At 36.3% G+C, this 24,171-nt stretch overlaps 1 protein-coding gene across 5 annotated transcripts in view; it reads right to left on the reverse strand.

Moving 5' to 3' along the window:
* FSTL5 (follistatin like 5) overlaps positions 1-24,171 on the reverse strand; it is a 780,511-nt gene that overhangs the window by 64,014 nt on the left and 692,326 nt on the right. The window lies entirely within an intron of this gene.

Genomic DNA, 24,171 nt, shown 5'->3' on the forward strand with positions numbered 1-24,171 from the left:
TTCTTTCAATGAAAAGATAATACTGACAGTAGATAAACCATATCTGGCATTTAGTAACTAAAATGAATACCAAAGCAAAATTTAAAAAGTAAAATAAATAAATAAAATGAATACCACAATAATTCTTCTCAGGCAGCACAACCACAGAAGGTGCTTCTCTTTCTTGCATAAAATTTGGAAAGTAATGTAAAAACCAGAGAACTTTGGAAGGAGAAGCTCAGTATGTGCTCTGCTGGTTTTGTTCTTCACCCTTAGATCTAATTCCGAAGAATCTGGAGGGCCCACTCATTTTTAAAATCCAGTCCAGAAGTACCAAGTTCACCAAAACACCGGGGACATATAACAGTAGTGTTTTCTGAACAGTGAAGTTTTTCCAGGCTTCCAGGACACAAACAAGCAAACAAACAAACTAAGAAAACTAAATACCCAATGTATGTTTCTGCTGGTTATAGAGGGTTGGAATGAACACCATTTCATAGAATGTACCACAATAATATTAAGACGACCATCAGCAGTGAGTGTCCATGGCCCCCGTCGGCAGGCAGCACAAGCCGAAAGGCAGAAATGTATTCTCAGCACATGTCCAGAACATAGTACAGGATTTTACCTTCATTCGTCAATTTGCAATGAAACATTATTTTCTATACCAAACATTTTTCCTCAGAAGAATCTTCAACATCTTTGACAAGGACTTATTTCATGAGAACCAAACTCTATATAAAATATGTACTTGAGAAGCATGAAAAGGTGGGGAAAAGTGGGACCTAAGGTTGATGAAAGCTTCTGAATACAGGGAAGTTGTTTACAAATTCTTTGCTGTTATGTAAAATTTCACAATGAACCCTGCCAAGATAACAGAAAGCATGAGTGACCTGACACGGAACTGTCAGCCAAACAACTGCTGAACCAGGAGCAATTTCCACCTCTTTGCTACAAAACTATTCAACAGTAAAATAAACTGCTCCGCTGGGAATTATTTCCTACTTTGTAAGCTGTCACTATAAGATGTCCCTGACCAGACTCACAATCGTTTTTACAAAGCCATTAAAACTTTCCTGACAGTCACCCTAAATTTGCCTTGCTGTGCTTTATGCCATTATTTCTGATTATAGTCTATTAGGTCCCTTTTTACAGTAACAGTCCTCTTTTTCCGGATTACATAGATGAATACTTATTTCTGAGGATAGGAATAGTAGGGGAATATATTTCACATGCATTAGGCATTCAGTGGGATAAAAGAAAAGCTAAAAAATACCAGAGGTGCCAAAGAAGATTAAGATAATATGTACTGATGAGGAAAACTGTCAGGAATTATAGTAAAGAGTATCATTCAATCATCTTTATAGAAACGTATACTGCCATTGAGAGTAAAAGGGTTAATAAGATTTTAGAGCTAATGAGAATGAGTCAATAATAAAAAGACAATTCTAGCTCATAATTAATACTGCTCTATTTCCCTGTGGGTCACTTACATATTTCATTATATATTTCCTGTGTATGAATTATCTTCTTTCAAAATTTTAAAGGAATATACCATTAGTGATAATGGAAATTTTAACTTAGCAATTAAAGTAGTGTTAATGCTTCCTGATCTGCTAAACCAAAATTATAGTTTGAATAGCTGAATATATTTTGAATATTCAAAATATAATTTGAATATATATGTATATATATACTCATCTTCTATAGGACTCAGTCATTTTCATTTATTGTATTGATTACCTATTAAAAATACTTTGCTCTTAAATCTCCAATCTTGTATCTTTCCTCCTTTTCTTCATAGTCATGCCTGTGCCATTCACAGTGAAGATGAATGGATTTATTACAAGCACCTCTGTTTCCCTTTCATCCAGCTCAACAGGATTCTGGCATTATTCTTTCCTCCCATCCTCTCTCTAATCATGGTTTGTCCACTATCCTTTGCCTGCAGAAACAATCTGCCTACATAAACGTGCTAAGTCGCTTTAGTCATGTCTGACTCTTTGCGACCCCGTGGACTGTAGCCTGGCAGGCTCCTCTGTCTGTGGGATTTTCCAGGCAAGAATACTGGAGAAGGTTGCCATGCCCTCCTCTATGGGATCTTCCCAAATCAGGGATCAAACTCATGTCTCTTATGTCTCCTGCATTGGCAGGTGGGTTCTTTACCACTAGCACCACCTGGGAAGTGCACATTTAATCTATAAATTTAGTTATACCTCCAGCTGCATTGGAACATGTACATGCCTTAGTAAGTTAAGCAAACATTAATTGGATTCCTCTGCTTTCCCTTCCAATAACCAATCTAATTCTCTTTATATTTTGAACAAGTTTTCAAGAACCTTAATTCTATTTCTTGACCTTTCATTCTAAATTGTTTATACTTCAAACTGGCATTTGAGAGATTCCGTGTCTTCCAAAAGAGAGGTCTTGAAAACTCATCAATGGCCTCAGAATTGACGATCATTGGTCTTCACTGCTTGTTGGGGAGCATTTATTGGACACTTTCTATGTGAAAGATATCATGCAAAGCTATGTTTGGAAAGAAAAACATGAATATGAGTGAATGCCTGCTCTCAAGTTGATTATCATTTCTCTCATGTTCAGCTGTTTCAGACATTTGATTGTTCCTGGAAATTTTTTTCATTGTTTTAAGACAGAATTAGCAATCAATGGCCCCAGACCAAATTCAGTCCACTGCCTATTTGGGTATGTGGCTTAGGAACTAAGAAATTTTTTTTGGCATTTTTTAATGGTTGAAGATAAGTCAAAAGAAGAATACTATGTGGTGACAGGTAAACATAAAATGGTATTCAAATTCATGTAAATAAATATTTATTGGAACATATCTACACCCACTCATTTAAATAGTATCTATCGTGTGGGGAGAGAGCAAATTAGCCAAGATGGCATGTTCAGGCTCCCTCACCCCACGTTTTGTAATTAATGACTATGCAACAGCTGAGATCACTTACAGTATTGCACATGCATGTACGAGGTTTATGTAACAGCTGAGATCATTTGTAACACTGTGCATATGCATCACGAGGTACTCGCTTGGTCACAGGCTACTTTCTGCAGTACACCTGTATAAGCTTCATCATGAAAGCCCTGGCTGCTGCTGCTGCATTGGGGCTACATTGGAGTGACACCATGATTATGTTATATGAGGTTATGATATGGCTCCATCATGGCTACCTTATGCTTATGTTGTGGCCGCTGCTAAGGCTGCTCTGTCAGCCTGGAGAGAGGCTGTGTTATGACTGCCTTGCCAGCCAGAAGAGAATAAATATATCTGAAGATCCTACGGCTCCTCAAATCTCCTTCCAGCCTCCAAGCTCTCACCTTGCCTACCCTGGGTAGTAGGGTACCCAGGGAACAGGGAACCTCACAGCGAACAGTGTGAACAGCAGGACAATTGCATCACGGACAGGATCAGTGATACATATCTCAATATTTAAAAAGCAAACAACTCAATTAAAAAATGGACAGAAGACCTGAATAGGTACTTTTCCCAAAGACATACAGATGGACAACAGGCATATGAAAACAGACACTAATCATCAGGGAAATGCAAATTAAAACTATAGTGAGACATCACATCACATCTGCCAGAATGGCTGTCACCAAAATGACAACAAAGAACCTGCCTGCCAATGCAGGAAACACTGGAGACGTGGGTTCAATCCCTGGGTCGGGAAGATTCCATGGAGGAGGAGATGGCAACACACTCCAGTATTCTTGCCTGGACAATCTCATGGACAAAGGAGCCTCCCAGGCTACAGTCCATGGGGTAGCAAAGACTCTAACATGACTGGCACACATGCAATATAAGCCTCATCTTAGCTAGATTATATAGATAGGTACCATGTATCTACATATATTATCTCTGTATCTATATCTAAATAGCTGTCATTCATGTACCTGTTTGTGTGTTCATGTGTGTGTATGCATTCTACTTTTTAAATGTATTTTCTATTTAATTTTGGAATCAACTTTAATACTTTCTTTAATACAGTACACTTTCTTTCTCTCGATTATGTTTCTATTTCAAATTGCCTATTCAATAGTTTTTTTGCAAAGACAGGGAGGGAGGAAGACCTGGTGAATGGCAAGGCCAAACATTAATTCCTGGTTGTCATCCAACCAAGACAATAATAAGGCAAAAAGAATGAATAAACTCTTAAAGGAATTGAATGTAAAATAAACAGAGCAGAAAAGCAAAGTCTGAGACTTGACTTTCCTGAAGTCACCAGGAGGGAACAGAAGATAAAAGAAGCTACTAAATGTGGAATTTAACTAATAGGATTAAGTGACAACCAGGGTAGTTATAGCCTGGAACCCATAACAGCAAACTTTGATGCTGCATGGTCCACATAGTAAATAGCCTAGGCTTTGCCGTTCATATTACCTTCATCTGCATGAAAGCACAGACAACATATATTTTTCTTCCAGATTTTTTGAGATATAATTGACATACAGGACTGTGTACATTTAAGGTTACAACATAATAATTTAACTTCCATCATGGAATGATTATCACACAAAGTTTAGTGAACATCTATCATCTTACATAAATGCAAAATAATAGACAAAATTGTTTTCCCTTGTGATGAGAATTCTTATTGTTTACTCTCTTAACAATATCCATATATAACATGAGGCAGTGTTCATTAAACTAGTCATGCCATCCATTACATCCCTAGCATGTATTTATCTTATAACTAGAAGTTTGTATCACATTCAGGTAATTCTATCTTTCCCCATTCTCTGCCTTGGGTAACCTCAAATCTGATCTCTTTTCTATGAGTTTCTTTACTTGTTTGTTTTTAAAGTATAATTGACACTATGTTAGGTCACAGTGCAGAATATAGTGATGCAATCTCTCTATATATTGCAAAATGATCACCACAATAAATCTAATTACTACCTGTCACCATACATAGATACTACATTATTATTGACTATATTCCCCCACACTATACATTTTGTCCCCATAACTCACATATTTTGTAACCAGAAGCTTGTACCTCTTAATCTCCCTCACGTATTTCATTCATTTCCCCACCCCTCCCCTCAGATATTCACCTTTTTGTTCTGCTTTTCTGTGATTTCGTTTCTGTCTTGCTATGTTTGTTCACTTGTTGTTTTTTTTTTTATATTACATATATAAGTGAAATCATACTGTATTCATCTTCCTCTGATTTATTTTAGTTACCATAATACCCTATAGGTTCATCTACATTGTCAAAAATGGCAAGGTTTCACTCGTCCTTATGGAAGAGTAATATTCCATGGTATACATAAATCAAGTCTTTTTATCCCTTCATCTGTTGATGGGCACTTAGGTTGCTTCCATATCTTGGCTATTGTAAATAATGCTGCAGTGAACATATTTTTTGTTTTCTTCAGAAAAGTACTCAGAAGTAGAATTCCTTGATTGTATGGTAATTTTATTTTTAATTTTCTTAGGAAGCTTCATATCATTTTCCATATTGGCTGTATCTATGTACAATTCCACCAACTTGGGCAGATTCTTTACAAATGAGTCACCTCGAAAGCCCTTGGACTTATATTCTGGAAGTTTAAAAAACTAAGCAATTCTACAAAGTAATAAATAAACTATGGGGTAGTAAAATAAGAAAGCAATTGACAATAATAATTATGCATAAACCTACATATAGAACGTTAGTATACTCAACATGTAAAATAGCTTGTTTAAACAAGTTTAGAAGTAGATCTAACAGTCTTTGGATTGCCAGGCCTAGGAACATAGAGGGAAAAAAACCCCCCGAAAAACACTGAAAAGGCAGGCTGACTGAATGCTTTATAGGCTAGGGTTCTCTAATATATAAAGAAAGGCAAATATATGAACTTCTGCATAATTTGGATTACAAATGCATTCTGTCATTTGCATAGCTGTGAATGAAAACAAACTGGCAACAGCATTATAAAGAAGGCAGAAATAAATATGCAACAAATCAGGTGATCTAAGCTATATACACTCAACTTGGGTACCACATTGTGGGTTCACCCAAGAGTAGTATATAGATGCATCTAGATACAGAGTGAACGACTGGGAATGAATTTTGAGTCAAAGGTAAAGAGAGAGGCTTTGATGTTTGATAAAAATGTAAGCATTAAATTTGAAAACCCCTAGATATATTGTTAACCTGATTCTCTCACTGATCAGATCATTAACTATGAAAATAAATTGGTTTCATACATAAACTACTATGTAGAAAAAAAAAATTAATGAAAACATACTGTGCAGCACAGGGAATCTACTCAGTACTCTGTGGTGACCTAAATGGGAAGGGAATCCAAAACAGAGGAAATATATGCATAGCTGATTCACTTTGGTGTACAGCAAAACTGACACAATATTGTAAAGCAACAATACTCCAATTTTTTTGTTAAGAAAATAAGATTTCAGGAGTTTTCCTGGCTTAACGTTACTGCTTCTCTACCAGTCAGATTCCTAAGACTGGCAGGAGAGTCTGCTCCCTTGGAGGTAGCTGAGAACTGGGGAGAAAAAAGGTTTTGCAAAAAAGAAAAAAATTAAATCTTACTGAAAATATGTAATGGTAATCTTTATTATTTTCCAACAAATGATCTGTTCTCCAGCTAGATTATTCTCATCAAAATTTCATAAAAAAAAATAATTTCCCACAGTGACTAAAGAGCATATCACACATTTTATTAATCAAATTCCTTTTAATCTACATTTAGTAGCCACATTTCCAAAACCTATATAACTCATCCCTAATTACTATGGGTAATTACTAATTTCTTCTTGTCTGAATTTTCATAGCATTTGCATTTGGTGTAACATGATTTGACCTTTAATCATGTATTATCATTCCCACCTAAAATGTTAGCCTTTGCTATTCCTGTATTTCTACATTTTCCAAACATACTGGGGAAAATACAATATTACTTCAGCAAACACATGTTAAATATCACTATGTGAAGTCAAGTGGGCCTTAGAAAGCATCACTACGAACAAAGCTAGTGGAGGTGATGGAATTCCAGTTGACCTATTTCAAATCCTGAAAGATGATGCTGTGAAAGTGCTGCACTCGATATGCCAGCAAATTTGGAAAACTCAGCAGTGGCCACAGGACTGGAAAAGGTCAGTTTTCGTTCCAATCCTAAAGAAAGGCAATGCCAAAGAATGCTCAAACTACCGCACAATTGCACTCATCTCACATGCTACTAAAGTAATGCTCAAAATTCTCCAAGCCAGGCTTCAGCAATATGTGAACCATGAACTTCCAGATGTTCAAGCTGGTTTTAGAAAAGGCAGAGGAACCAGAGATCAAATTGCCAATATCCGCTGGATCATCAAAAAAGCAAGAGAGTTCCAGAAAAACGTCTATTCTGCTTTATTAACTATACCAAAGCCTTTGACTGTGTGGATCACAAAAAACTGTGGAAAATTCTGAAAGAGATGGGAATACCAGACCATCTGACCTGTCTCTTGAGAAACCTGTATGCAGGTCAGGAAGCAACAGTTAGAAATGGACATGGAACAACAGACTGGTTCCAAATAGGAAAAGGAGTACGTCAAGGCTGTATATTGTCACCCTGCTTATTTAACTTATATGCAGAGTACATCATGAGAAACACAGAATCCCTTGGACTGCAAGGAGATCCAATCAATCCATCCTAAAGGAGATCAATCCTGGGTGTTCATTGGAAGGACTGATGTTGAAGGTGAAACTCCAATACTTTGGCCACCTCATGCAAAGAGTTGACTCATTGGAAAAGACCCTAATGCTGGGTAGGATTGGGGGCAGGAGGAGAAGGGGACAACGGAGGATGAGATGGTTGGATGGCATCACTGACTTGATGGACATGGGTTTGGGTAGACTCCGGGAGTTGGTGATGGACAGAGAGGCCTGGTGTGCTGCAATTCATGGGGTCGCAAAGAGTCAGACACGACTGAGCAACTGAACTGAACTGTAGCAAAAATAAAGGGAGTGGAACCAAGAGGTGTGTATTTCTCAAACATGATGTTAAACCCTATGCCATGTTATCCAGAATCACTGAGAAACCAAATTTTAGAGCATCTTCATATGATGGTCTCTGGATGCCTGCCAGTTGGCATATCATTTTTTACCAAGTTGAGAATAGTATAGAAGTGGAAAATAATAACTTAGAATCTTTATATATACAAATATTTGTATTTAAACTTGCGCTATTTATGAATACACTAGATATAATGTACTCCTTTTAATCTTGCTTTGCTAAATATAACTAAATGTATAAAAAATCTAGATCTTACAATAACATATTAAACAATTTAATATCAATGGTTATCTCCCTTATTGGATTTTTTAAGGCAATGAAGCTAAAGTACTTTCATCAATTTTTAATCAATATCACTGCTTATAATACAAGTTTTACAACTACTATTTTCTACAATTAGATATATTCAATTTATCTAATTCTTGTTGCCATTTCACTTATGAAAATGTCATAAACAGTCTCTTTCATATTAGTTAAAGTATAGGTAATCATAGCAGTTTAGGGCTGATTTGCCTTAATTTGGCTTATCAAAGAAAATTGCCAAACAGCATTATTTTGATTCTAGGATATCAAAGTTACTCAGACCACATAGAAATAGAAATAGAAATTTTCATCCTTTCTCTAATATAAAGTTAATGCATGTATGTCTTTCAGTGATATAATAAAAATGGAGCAGATAACATTACAGTATAACAAACTGAGGACTGGTTTCTTTTTAGAAACAATGTATTAGAGAGATTAAAAAATAGGCTTTGAGGTCAACCAGACATAGACGTAATCCAGTTTTATACTCACATTAGCTGTATAAATACTCCTCTTAAACTTTATGTCACCCGTATAAAATTATCAATCACATAGGACTAATATGTGGGTTAAATGAGGTTATGTTTGAAAAGGTCAAATGAGCAATAAATGTTACCTGTTATTTTCATATAGAAAATTCACCATGGGCTACATTTCATGAAAATTATAACAGTCTATGAATTTTTCATCATTTTTTTTCAGTTTCCAAAATGCTTTGGAGGGAAGTTGTGTATAATTAAAATTTCAGATAGGTGCTTTAAATATAGAATAATAGTTGCATACATAGTAAGAAGAAGATTTTTCCCTTTATCATTTTGCAGTTCTATGATATTGAGCTAATTATCTTTTCTCAATCTCCTTATCTAGAAATTGAAGGGTTAATTAGAATTTGTCCATTGTTCTAAAAAAAGAGAAAAAAAGCTGTTTGAATTACTTCTACTCTGCTTAAGCAGAAAATATTTTATTAGATTTTAGAAGTATTAGTATTATTGTATTAGGTCCACCCATGTTGTTGCCAATGGCAGAATTTCTTTTTTGTTTTGTTTTGGCCATCCCATGCAGCTTGCAAGATTTTAGTTCCCCAATCAAAGACTGAACCTGTACCCTTGGCAGTGAAAGCTCAGAGTTCTAACCCTAACCACTGGATCACCAGGGAATTCCATGGTGATCCATGGAATGGATCCATGGTGATCTTTTCCATGACTAATATTCTACTGTGTGTGTGTGTGTGTGTGTTTGTGTGTGTGTGTGTAAATCATATCTTTAACCATCCATCTGTTGATGGGCAACTGGGCTGCTTTCATATCTTGACTATTGCAAATAATACTACAGTGAATATAAGGGTGCATGAATCTTTTCTAACCAGTGTTTTTATGTTCTCTGGATATATATCCAGCAGTGGAATTTCTGGGTCATATGGTAGTCCCCTTTTTAGTTTTATGAGGAGCCTCTGTACTGATTTCCACAGTGACTGTAGCAATTTACATTCACACCAACAGTGCAGGAAGGTTTCCTTTCCTTCATATCCTCACCAGTATTCGTTATTTGTAGAGTTTTTAATGATGGCCATCTTCAGAGGAGTGAGGTGAGTAACCAATTTAAAAAGAAATAAAGTTGTAGAGTATTAAATTTCAAATGTCCACAGAACATAAGAGACGAAAGAACCTTAGACATCTTGTGAATGCAAGGCTAGATAATTTGTTTGTTGGTTCTCCTGGCTTGGGGTTGATCCAAGTTTCATTGAACACTGAGAATCCAGGAGCAGGGACTTAATGTCTATTTGGAAAGGCATAAATTTGAATAATGGGGAAACCAAATTAAATGTCAAGACCACAGGTTTCCCTTTAGATACAAGCACCAGTAAGTTCAACAAAATGCCCTTTGAACTGAAAGCTAATATTAAGTGCTAAAGGAATTAGACAAATATGGGGGATATCGGGACATGTAAATCATATGGATGCACAAGGTTCATGATGGATCAATTCAATTAAATGTAGACAGTTGGAATTAAAAAATTAGTTGTGTTTCATTTCATTCTCCAAAGTGATAAAGATTTAATTTTTACAAAGGTGATTTGTACAAAGGTTATGAAAGAGCAAATGTGCTCTTTCCTAACTTTATTTAACAAAGCACAATTGGTAAGTTGGTTAGACAGGGTGAATATAAATCATTTACAAATTCATTTTTTTCACCTGATAACACATGAACTTAAGTTCACACAAAAAATAAAAAATATAAAAAGATGAAAGTTACTTCTTTGTTCTGGATTCTAATTTTTTAAGTAACAATAGAGAATATTTGTTTAAATGGTCATTTCCAACTATGGTTTAATAGTAAAGATTAAAAGGACTGTAAGAAGACTCTGTTTGGATTAATTCACCTTGAAATTTCATTTGAAGCATCAAGATAAGTTAATCCAAATAGATTCATTTAAAATGCATTTTGTGCATATGTTCTTAGTCGTGTCTGACTCTTTGGGACCCCATGGACTGTAGCCTGCCAAGCTCTTCTGTTCATGGGATTGTCCAGGAAAGAATACTGGAATGGGTTGTCATTTCCTTCTTCAGGGGATCTTCCTGACTCAGACCAAACCTACATCTCCTGTGTCTCCTGTATTGGAAGGGGGATTTTTGCCACTGAGCCACCTGGGAAGCCCAAAATGTATTATAAACTCATGCAATTTTATTTTGATAGATTTCATTTCTCTATATTCTTATTATATTACTAAAGCAAGTGTAGATTTTTAAATAAATAATACCTGTGAAATAGATTATCAGGCAGTTGAAGGGATGACTTCTACAAAACAGGATTGAGGCAAAAAGTTTGAAGTTTACTTTGGGAGATCATAAGCCACATTAACAAATTATCTTTAGCCATTTAAGGGACTTTTATATAGATTATATTCCTTGATGCTTTCTAGTTCTTTTATTAAATGGAGTAAATTAAATTAGTTATTATTGGTATAAATCCATAGGATAAAAAGGAAACAAAGCTAAACTTTTAATGAAAAAGGTCAAGCAATTTCAATGAGATGGTATACCAGAAATAAGTTCCCTTCCCTTTCTTTAAATGCATGAGTTTTTTTTTTAATGCTAATTTAAAGATTTCTCATTTTTGGGGAAATAAGTTGATGAGCAAGACACGTTTTACTGATTACATTTCTAAGAACATCTATGTCATCTCTCCCTCTGAATAGCTTACTCTGCCTAGCAACCATTTAAAAAATGTTGACATAGAAGTGTAAATTGAGGTAATTTTATGATTGTTGTATTCTCTACATCTGTTCAGTACAGTGTAATATCATTTAGGCATTTGTTTTTGGAGGAAAATAATCTCACAATAGGAATGGCACGGGGTCATCTTGATGGAGTTCACTGTCTCCCCATATTAACTGGCAGAGGGTGCTTTATGTGGAAGGCAGGCTTAATCATTTTTTCAAAAAGTCATTGACTGAAAAATATTATTCTGAAGTATGGTAGATTTATCTTCAAAAATTATAAGGCTGGTTAGAGGATAATTATACACATGTGTACTTCTGAACTGTATTATAATTCACACATTAATTTGCTATTACACCTTACTTTTCTGGTCAACATTCTTTAAAAGTCATTTTAGCAGGATTTATGTTATTAACTAGTTAATGACTATTATTGCAAAAACCTTATATTCTATTTCTCATAACTATGAAGTGAGTGGATACTGGCCAAATAATTTATACACATATAAAATATTTTGCTATGTTTGTACTAACTAATGTAAAAATATAAAATTATACCCATTTTTAAAATCAAATGTTGTAAACCTTTAAAAACAAATGTTACATTAAAAAATAATTTACCTCTGCACCTACCTTCTTTATGGGTAGGAGGACAGATCAAAAGTACATTTTTTTGTATTTTCTCTTTAAAACTATATCTTTATTATATTGCCTGCAGAATTGCATTTGGTCTTGTCCCTTTTTACTGACAAATCTGAAAGGGTTCTGCCACACTCTCCAGATCAGGAATATTCAATATTCTCAAGTAATAAAGTGAAGACAATATGGAATAAGAATTCACCAAAACTACCTCTGTGATTTAGTTCAGTGCAAATCCTTTATGTATGTAGAATGTATAATCTTTTTTTTTTTTTTGCATCTTTAAGCTTTCCAAATAATTTCAAAAGTAAACTACAGGACATAAAATAATTTTTGCACAATTATATTCACTATATCTGTACACTGAAAGTTACATATTTAAAGAAATTTAGAAAACATAAAACCATTATATGATAAATTATATGGAGAAATATTGAATCGTCATTGTAAACTTTCAGCAACATTTAAAAAATTTGTGATTTAGTCATTTAATAAAATAAAGACATTAATTTACTATATTGTTTTCCTTCCTTCAAATTATTCAAACTGAGTCTAACGACCTATCTAAATATGAAAAAGATATTAATGAAATGACAAGCTTTCAGTGTTAAATTAATATTTTGACAATTACTGTTGGAATAGAAAATGTTAGCAATGGGAAATCAAGCAAGAGATTAAAGTTAAATATAAAGTTTAAGAAATGTCAAGAAAAAATAAGCACTAAAATTAGAATAAATCATGAAGATCATAAATCTAATCCTCAAAACATTACAAAACATTTGTAGTTTTCAACATATTAAGAAAAGATGAAAGTTAGGGATTTTGTAAGCAATATTATCCTTCAGAGAGAAACATCACAAGAAAACATCTAATATTGATGATTCAAGAAATATTTCTGAGCACATTAGTTAAAGTGATTAAATGTAATTAATTACATGAAGACAGACTGTGGTTGCACAAAGTAAAAAACTACTACTTTTTAATCTAAACTTTTTGTATTATTATTTTTTTTACCATGCCAATCTGTTACTTTGAATAAGTCAGCTGGTACTTTTTTGTGTGAAAAAGCTAAATCTTAGACCAGAAACAGTAATTTAAGAGCCATAAACTGATTTATGTAATTTTGTAATTCTCAAGTAAAAACATTTCATGTTTAAAGACATTTGTATGAATGAGTTTTATATTGAGATCTTCAATTTTAGCCTCAAGAAGTTTCTATTGAAAAATCCAAATTCCTATAAGCACATTTATTTCTCAACTACAAAAAATGTGCTCTTAGGTGTATACAGTGAATCCTTATACCTCATATAAAAAATGTGATGGCAATACATTGCCTGAGACACGTACAGAATTCTGATCACATCCAAATAACTTGGCTGGTTCTTATTAATAATCTCTTGAAGACTTAATATGTTACTTTAGATAAAATTACTTGACCCAATTAATATGCTATAGAAATCCATTGAAATATTGTTGCACAATTTACATGCTTCCCACGACTGTCCCCTAATGTTAGGCTTGCATATTTCAAGTGCATTAGAGGCACAATGTGAGAATTTCGTGAGCGTGATTTTTAATGAAAGATTAGAAGGCCTCTTTAAATCCAGGGCTTCAAAGACCAATTTCATAATTTTATTTTTTTTTAAATCTAGAGCGTAATCTTCTGAGAAATAGAGGTAGTTTACATTACTCTCTTTAGGTAGCCTTTGCAGGACACTATTGTAATCGCAAAGGGATGAAAGCTTAAATTTTTATCATTTTATAACTCTTTGTAAATTAAGCCATGTTTGAATAGAAACCCACTGAGAACAGAATAAGTGGGGAAACATTTCGATTACCTTTCTGAAATATACAAGTGGTATTGAATTCAAAAGTTTGCTCAATGGCTTCACGGGGAAATGAATTGTCTGCATGGTATAAAGGGGCTGATGTTTTAACAATTATTTTTTTGGACAGAATTTGAAGAGGTAATAATTGGATTAGAAACAGAAGGAGATGCTGAAAAGGGAATTGAGAAATGCTCTAAAGTCTGAGCTGCTCTTGGAGAGGGGAACACCAGCAGAGAGAGACATAGCAAAGGGAGGTGTGTTTTCCTATTTCTAATCTGTTTCAATTCCTTGTTTCTGAGTATTCTGCTCACTATGGACAAACTGTCCCTATGTACAAGCTCCATTCTAATAGGGTGCTAATCATATTATTTATAAAGACAAGGCAATTTTCTTATGTGGAAATTCTAAGCCTAGATAATAGACATTTTATATCAGATTTTCTGCAGAAAATATGTTCCCCTAGACTTAAAGTTGAATCAAAACCAGGACTAGAATCTTCACATCCCAAAATATAAGACCCATGCATGATGAGGGCCTGAGCCACCAGAGGCTTCCCTGGAGGCTCAGATAGTAAAGAATTTGCCTGCAATGTAGAAGATCCAGGTTCCAACTTTGGGTTGGGAAGATACCCACTCCAGTCTTCTTGCCTGGGAAATCAGACAAGCCTGGCAGGCTACAGTTCACGGGGCCACAAAGAGTTGAACACGACTAAGCAACTAACATACACATACACACACACACACACACACACACACACGCATGATAAGATATATGTGATTTTCTTTCAAACTCTTCTAGTCCCCAGAAAAGAATAAATAATAGCATAGTATATATAGAAAACAGCAGCTGAATGAAGTAAAAAAAAAAATAGTGTTGAAGATTAAAAGAGTTGTAGACATGTAGATACGTTGACAAAATACTTGAAAACCAGAAGAGTGAAAATGTTTGTAACCTTGGAAAAGCTTGTCATCCCTGAACCTGTAATTGAAACATTTTTTCCAAACCCATTTCAGTTTGAGTTCTGAAGTTACAAGTCTGGGATAGAATTCTATTTGCTTGAAGTTCACACTTACTCTGGTGACAAGATGAAACTACATATACAACTAGGATAAATATAGCCAGAATCCTATCTAGTTAGGCTACATCACAAAAAAAAAAAGGAAAAAAGAGAGATGAAAGTATAAATAAAAGAATGTTCTATGAATCTTCAACCAACTCACTATCAAAAGCTGAAATCTGATGCAATCTGACATTGCACCAAAATTGAATTTTTATTTAGAGCAAGCAAACAGCATCTTCTAAGAGATTTCATCAAAAATTCTATACTCTAAATATTTCAGTTTTAATCTAATGTTACTGGTCAATGAGTTAAATTGAGGATTGCATGGCTCTTCTCTTAATATCAACAGTGGCTTTGAAAAATATTATATCTATGTTTAATCTTTTTGTGTGTGTGTGTGTGGGATAAATGATTCCAAAGCCTCATTTCCTCTACTCACACTCAAGAGATTTATCTCCTAAAATCCAGAAGAACTAGATTTTTTTCTCTATTAGTACTCTAACCTATCTTGGACTGAGCATCTGCACAGTATATTTTGACTGTGATTCTGAATTAATAGACCCATGAGGTTGATTGCATGTGTGTGTGCTAAGTCACTTTATTCGTGTGCAGACTATTTGTGAGCCCATGAACCTGCCTGGCTCCTCTGTCCATGGGATTCCCCAGTAAAGAAAACTGGAGTGAGTTGCATGCTCTCCTGCAGGGAATCTTCCTGACCCAGAGGTCGAACCCACATCTCTTACATCTCCTCCATTGGTAGGTAGGTTCTTTACAGCTAGTGCCACCTGGGAAGCCCAGAGATTATGTTTACCCTGAAACAATTCAATGATCATTAATTTTATAAAACAATTTTCACAAACACATTAAAAGAGGAATGCTGTTATGTGGGAATTGTAAAGTAAGGAGAAATAGTAGGTTGAGGAGAGAATTAGATACGTACAACTTTAAACTCAGACAATGCATAAAGAATGAAGAGCCTAAGGCTATACACAATGGAGTTTTCAATAAATACACTTCATAAATGTTATTTGATTACCTGCCATGTGTAAGTAAGGCAGGTACTGAAGTACCTGTATTCCCATGTACATTGGGAATAAAAATTTTAATCAAAGTCTTGACTAATGGAGAGAGTAAGGTATGGTGGATTGTATTCTCTGTCAGCTAGGCTATGGCTAGGCTATGTTGCCCAGTTTTTAGGTCAACAACTAATCTGATAGAGAATGGATAAACAGTAGAGCCTTACTGTATGACACAGGGAACTATATTCAGTATCCTGTGATAAACCATAATGGAAAAGAATATTAAAAAGAATATATATATATATATATATATGAATCACTTTGCTGTACAACAGAAACTAATACAATATTATAGATCAACTATACTTGAATAAAATAATAAAAAGAACTAATCGGCTGTCTCTGTGAAAGTGTTATGGGTGTGATTAACATTTAAAATTAGTTGGCTCTAATATAGACCTAAGATAGATCATTCCCCCTATGATGTGGGTGGGCCTCATCCAATCAGCTGAAGGCCTTCAGATTTAAGATTGAGGTTTCCCACAGAAGAAATCCTGCCTTAGGGCTTCCACATAGAAATATGCTTGAGTTCCTAGTCTGGCTACAGATGTCAGACTCGAGGTTCCAATATTGACTTGTTTCAACAGTCTGCTGACTTAGTTTATGGTTTTTGGATTCCATGATGGATATCAACTTATATTTGAATTTCCTGCTGCCTGGTCCCCCCTACAAATTTGGCACACATATCACTCCACCAACCATTACCAGAACCAGTTGCTTAAAATTCGAATATGGAGCCAAACTTAGTGATGGAGAGATATAAATCCAGAACTAGATATAAATATTATTCTACTGGTTCTGTTTTTCTCTGGAGAAAAATATTCTCTTGGCATAAGACCCAGCAATTTTCTCATGAAATTAGTTTATAGTTAGACATGTAAACTAATAGAAAGTGGCACCAGATAGCTTTCATCCTCTGAAATTAACATTTTCTTGCATTTAAGCAGAAAACAAAATAGATTCACATAAGAAGCAATATTTAATTTAGCATTTATTCTCAGAACATAACACCATCAATTTTTCTTTTTTCTACTTCTGTTTGCTTGTGTATCATGAAAATGTCTCTGTATACATATTCCAATTATTTAAGCTTATCTCACATTAAGGAGAAGGAAATGGCAACCCACTCCAGTATTCTTGCCAGGAGAATCCCAGGGACAAAGGAGCCTGGTGGGCTGCCGTCTATGGGGTCACAGAGAGTGGGACACGACTGAAGTGACTTAGCAGCAGCAGCACATTAAGGAATAACAAAATAAAGCAATGTGAAATAAAAGTTTATCCACTCTAGCCTTTATTTCACATATATTGATTATAATAATTTCATAAGAAATTTCTCTTTCTTGATATAAGCAAAAATCCCTATATTCTGTATTTGACAATTATAAACAGGATGTAATTTTAGCCAATTCTCCATTCTCCATATTATTCTTAGTGCTTTACCAAATATATTGGTTAGTTAAAATGCCTTTGCATTTTAATTGCAATATTCAAATTTCAGGAATGTCATCAATTTCAGTTCAGTTCAGTCGCTCAGTCGTGTCCGACTCTTTGCGACCCCATGAATTGCAGCATGCCAGGCCTCTCTGTCCATCACCAACTCCCGGAGTCCACCCAAACCCATGTCCATCGAGTAGGTTATGCCATCCAACCATCTCATCCTCTGTCGTCCCCTTCTCCTTTCGCCCCCAATCCTACCCAGCATTAGGGTCTTTTCCAATGAGTCAACCCTTTGCATGAGGTGGCCAAAGTATTGGACTTTCAGCTTCAACATCAGTCCTTCCAATGAACACCCAGGATTGATCTCCTTTAGGATGGATTGATTGGATCTCCTTGCAGTCAAAGGCAATGGCACACCACTCCAGTACTCTTGCCTGGAAAATCCCATGGATGGAGGAGCCTGGTAGGCTGCAGTCCATGGGGTCGCTAAGAGTCAGACACGACTGAGCGACTTCACTTTCACTTTTCCCTTTCATGCACTGGAGAAGGAAATGGCAACCCACTCCAGTATTCTTGCCTGGAGAATCCCAGGGATGGCGGAGCCTGGTAGGCTGCCGTCTATGGGGTCGCACAGAGTCGGACACGACTGAAGCGACTTAGCAGCAGCAGCAGCAGTCAAAGGGACTCTCAAGAGTCTTCTCCAACACCACAGTTCAAAAGCATCAATTCTTCGGTGCTCAGCTTTCTTCACCGTCCAACTCTCACATCCATACATGACCACAGGAAAAACCATAGCCTTGACTAGACGGACTTTTGTTGGCAAAGTAATGTCTCTGCTTTTAAATATGCTATCTAAGTTGGCCATAACCTTCCTTCCAAGGAGTAAGCGTCTTTTAATTTCATGGCTGCAATCACCATCAGCAGTGATTTTGGAGCCCCCAAAAATAAAGTCTGACACTGTTTCTACTGTTTCCCCATCTATTTCCCATGAAGTGATGGGACCAGATGCCATGATCTTAGTTTTCTGAACGTTGAGCTTTAAGCCAACTTTTTCACTCTCCTCCCTCACATTCATCAAGAGGCTCTTTAGTTCTTCTTCACTTTCTGCCATAAGGGTGGTGTCATCCACATATCTGAGGTTATTGATTTTTCTCCCGGCAATCTTGATTGCAGTTTGTGTTTCTTCCAGCCCAGTGTTTCTCATGATGTACTCTGCATATAAGTTAAATAAGCAGGGTGACAATATACAGCCTTGACATACTCCTTTACCTATTTGGAACCAGTCTGTTGTTCCATGTCCAGTTCTAACTGTTGCTTCCTGACCTGCATACAGGTTTCTCAAGAGACAGGTCAGATGGTCTGGTATTCCCATCTCTTTCAGAATTTTCCACAGTTTATTGTGATCCACACAGTCAAAGGCTTTGGCATAGTCAATAAAGCAGAAATAGATGTTTTTCTGGAACGCTCTTGGTTTTTCGATGATCCAGTGGATATTGGCAATTTGATCTCTGGTTCCTCTGCCTTTTCTAAAACCAGCTTGAACATCTGGAAGTTCACGGTTCACATATTGCTGAAGCCTGGCTTGGAGAATTTTGAGCATTACTTTACTAGCATGTGAGATGAGTGCAATTGTGTGGTAGTTGGAGCATTCTTTGGCATTGTTTTTCTTTGGGATTGGAACGAAGACTGACCTCTTCCATTCTTGTGGCCACTGCTGAGTTTTCCAAATTTGCTGGCATATCGAGTGCAGCACTTTCACAGCATCACCTTTGAGGATTTGAAATAGCTCCACTGGAATTCCATCACCTCCACTACCTTTGTTCGTAGTGATGCTTTCTAAGGCCCATTTGACTTCACATTCCAGGATGTCTGGCTCTATGTGAGTGATCACACCATCATGATTATCTGGGTCGTGAAGATCTTTTTTGTTTTTTTGGACATTTCTTCTGTGTATTCTTGTCACCTCTTCTTAATATCTTCTGCTTCTGTTAGGTCCATACCATTTCTGTCCTTTATCGAGCCTATCTTTGCATGAAATGTTCCTTTGGTATCTCTACTTTTCTTGAAGAGATCTCTAGTCTTTCCCAATCTGTTGTTTTCCTCTATTTCTTTGCACTGATCACTAAGGAAGGCTTTCTTATCTCTCCTTGCTATTCTTTGGAACTCTGCATTCAGATGAGAATATCTTTCCTTTTCTCCTTTGCTTTTTGCTTCTCTTCTCTTCCCAGCTATCTGTAAGGCCTCCTCAGACAGCCATTTTGCTCTTTTGCGTTTCTTTTCCATGGGGATTTTCTTGATCCCTGTCTCCTGTACAATGTCACGAACCTCTGTCCATAGTTCATCAGGCACTCTGTCTATCAGGTCTAGTCCCTTAAATCTATTTGTCACTTCCACTGTATACTCATCAGGGATTTGATCTAGGTCATACCTGAATGGTCTAGTGGTTTTCCCTACTTTCTTCAATTTAAGTCTGAATTTGGCAATAAGCAGTTTATGATCTGAGCCACAGTCTGCTCCTGGTCTTGTTTTTGCTGACTGTATAGAGCTTCTCCATCTTTGGCTGCAAAGAATATAACCAATCTGATTTCGGTGTTGACCATCTGGTGATGTCCACGTGTAGAGTCTTCTCTTGTGTTGTTGGAATAGGGTGTTTGCTATTACCAATGCTGTTCTCGTGGCAAAACTCTATTAGCCTTTGCCCTGCTTCATTCTGTACTCCAAGGCCAAACTTGCTTGTTATGCCAGGTGTTTCTTGACTTCCTACTTTTGCATTCCAGTCCCCTATAATGAAAAGGACATCTTTTTGGGGTGTTAGTTCTAGAAGGTCTTGTAGGTCTTCATAGAATCGTTCAACTTCAGCTTCTTCGGCGTTACTGGTCGGGGCATAGACTTGGATTACCGTGATATTGATTGGTTTGCCTTGGAAACGAACAGAGATCATTCTATCGTTTTTGAGATTGCATCCAAGTACTCCATTTTGGACTCTTTTGTTGACCATGATGGCTACTCCATTTCTTCTAAGGGATTCTTGCCCACAGTAGTAGATATAATGGTCATCTGAGCTAAATTCACCCATTCCAGTCCATCTTAGTTTGCTGATTCCTAGAATGTCGACGTTCGCTCTTGCCATCTCCTGTTTGACAACTTCCAATTTGCCTTGATTCATGGACCTAACATTCCAGGTTCCTATGCAATATTGCTCTTTACAGCATCGGACTTTGCGTCTATCACCAGCCACATCCACAGTTGGGTATCGTTTTTGCTTTGGCTCCATCCCATCATTCTTTCTGGAGTTATTTCTCCACTGATCTCCATTAGCATATTGGGCACCTACTGACCTGGGGAGTTCATCTTTCAGTGTCCTATCTTTTTGCCTTTTCATACTGTTCATGGGGTTCTCAAGGCAAGAATACTGAAGTGGTTTGCCATGCCCTTCTCCAGTGGACCACAATCTGTCAGACCTCACCACCATGACCCATCCGTCTTGGGTGGCCCCACATGGCATGGCTTAGTTTCATTGAGATAAACAAGGCTGTGGTCCGTGTGATCAGATTAGCTAGTTTTCTGTAATTCTAGTTTCAATGTGTCTGCCCTCTGATGCCCTCTCGCAACACTTAACCGTCTTACGTGGGTTTCTCTTACCTTTCAGAAGCGAGGCGGCTGCGAAGGCTCGGCGCAGAAGCGTGGCCGAGAGGAGTTAGGCTGGGCGGGGGGCCAGGAGCCGGGGGCGGCGGACGAGAGGGGCTAGGCCGGGCCGGGGGCCGGGGGCCGGGGGCGGCGGCCGAGAGGAGCTAGGCCGGGCCGGGGTCCGGAGGCGGTGCCCGACAGGGGCTAGGCGGGGCCGGGGACCGGGGTCCGGGGGCGGCCGACAGGGGCTAGGCCGGGCCGGGGGCTGGGGGCCGGCGGCGGCGAGAGGAATTACCCAAGGCCCAAGGTAAGAGAAACCCAAGTCATCAATTTAAACACACACTATTTGATAGTTTCTCCTGAAAAATACAAATCTAACTTTTCGTACTCTTTTTGCTTGCTTTTCCATTAGCATATAGAAATTTTGTAAATGTTTGTTTTATATAAGATAGGAACACTAACTTTCTGTCCTTATATCTTTTTGTTTCACAATAGGCATTTCTAGCATTAATCCCATGTGTACGGTGACTGTAAGATTTCCAGGGGCTATGATTTGAAAATTCTGAAGCCATCAATTAGTTCATATAATCAATTAACCCTGATTTGTCATTGGTGATGTGTATAGTGGATGTGGATTCTCAGGCTGAAGGATGTGAGTTAAGACTGTCATCACTGATGTCTGGTTTCCATCACCTCTTCAATTTTTATCTTTCTTATAGAAAAATATACTGTGTGTGTGTGTGTGTGTGTGTGTGTGTGTGTGTGTGTGTGTGTGTTATTTATAGGGTTTGATCCCTGGGTTGGGAAGATACCCTGGAGAAGGAAATCGCAACCCACTCCACTATTCTTGCCTGAAAATTCCACAGACAAAGAAGCCTGGTGGGATACAGTCCATGGGTTGCAACGTGTAGGACATGACTGAGCAATTAACATTTCACTTTCACTATTTCATACACACACTTATATACATACAAAGAAAGAGATACATAATTCTATATGCTTTCTACTTCAGTTGTTTTAGGAGGAAGTCTAAGTATCCAGAAAGGCTTAAAAAAGAGACATTCAGTTAAATAAACTTTACATCCCTATTGTCCAGATATGTCACAAAACTAACAAAAACAATTTTTCTGTGCTTTTTTCAGCTTTAGATTCCAAATAGTTAGCTACAACTGCTAATTCTGTAGGAATATGAAAGGAATACTCCTTTGTAAAATGATTTTGTTTGGATTTATATTATAATTTGGATGCCACATTTCTGATATCTGTCTGTTAGACCAGATTTATCATTCATACTGTTTTTTAAAATAGCTTTTATTGGAGTATAGTTGATTTATAATGCTATGTTTGTTTCTGCTGCATAGTTGTATATATGCAAATATATACATATGTATATATATATATATATATGTATACACACACACACACACACACACACACTCTGTTTTAGATTTTTTTCCCAATCATTACAGAGAATTGAGTTCCCTGTACTATACAATAGGTTCTTCTTACATAATGTTTTTATAAAAATATAAATGTGCTATAAAATTGAGTGAATTGCTTTCTCAGAAACAAATATTAGTCTTTTTATATGTGTTTATTTATTTACATACATGCACAGCGTATTCAAAATACATTTTGTCAGTATTGATTTGACATGATTATAAAATTAAAGTGCATGTACAATTTCAACTGTTTTCATACTTGTTAAACTATTGATTAACAAAAATGGTGATGTTCTATTTATTAATTTAGCCTATAAATGAAATAGTTTTAAATCAAAAATAGTTTTATTTGTTTTAAATATTCATACACATATTGAGTTAAATTATTTCCTTTCTTTAGAATAGGACACATTAGGGCATTTTGTCCTAGAGTGTCTGAAGAGGTGCTGGCCTAACTTATCTCACTGTCAAATTTTTTTTCCTTTTCAGCCTAGGATATGGCTTTAAGGTGTAAACCATTGTTTCCATAAGTTAACATATGGCAACACTGGCTACTGGTAGACTGGAAACAGAAGTTGAAAATAAAGGATCTAAACCAAGGCATTAACATATATTTTGCTCACATCTTGAGACCATGCCAACCTTAAAATAAGTGTCAAGAGAAGGTTGCATTCTGAGGTCCACCAATATTTTATTTTTGGATGACTGCACTTGTGTGGGAACACATAGGTAATGCAGTTACCTTCAGTATTACATATTTTGGTGAACAAACATATATTTATGTGGATATATATATAGCCATGGGACTTCAGTGGTAAAGAATCTGCCTACCAAGCAAGAGTTGCAGGTTTGATTCCTGGGTCAGAAAGATCCCCTAGAGAAGGAAATGGCAACCCATTCCAGCATTCTTGCCTGGGAAATTCCATGTACAGAGCAGCCTGGTGGGCTACAGTCCATGGGGTAGCAAAAGAGTTAGACTTGACTTAGCAACTAAACAATAACAACAGAATATATAACCATAGCAGTATAAACATAATTTCTTATTACCTTGCACAAAAGTATACTCCCTAATATGTAAAATCAATACCCATTTAGTCAGATATTCTTTTATTTTCTGAAAGCTGTATCAAAATTTTACACAAAACAATAATTTCCGTGAAAGGTAAGGTACAGATAGATATCAATAAATAAAGGAGTTGATGTTTTTTCATCTAAGTCTAAGTCATTCATTCCATTGTGAGCTCATGAAAAAATAAGATGTAAAACAAAAGGGAATTCACATTTATAAAGCAGCTAATATACCCCAAATTTCATCAGATTATTTACAGTTCACTTTCTTTTACTGTGTAACCATTGCCCGCCAAAATGAGAGACATTGTAAATTAAAAAGCCAGTAAAGTTACATCATGTTCATTTTTGGTATTCAATTCTAGTGCTTTTATTTTGATTACAAACAAGTAATTAAGAATACACAATATATTATTTTCCTCTTAAAATATAAAACCTGAATAGAATAACAGATAATATC

Source organism: Giraffa tippelskirchi, chromosome 11 (assembly GCF_054371585.1).
Source record: "Giraffa tippelskirchi isolate mGirTip1 chromosome 11, T2T-mGirTip1v1.2.pri, whole genome shotgun sequence".
Taxonomy (NCBI): Eukaryota; Metazoa; Chordata; class Mammalia; order Artiodactyla; family Giraffidae; genus Giraffa; species Giraffa tippelskirchi.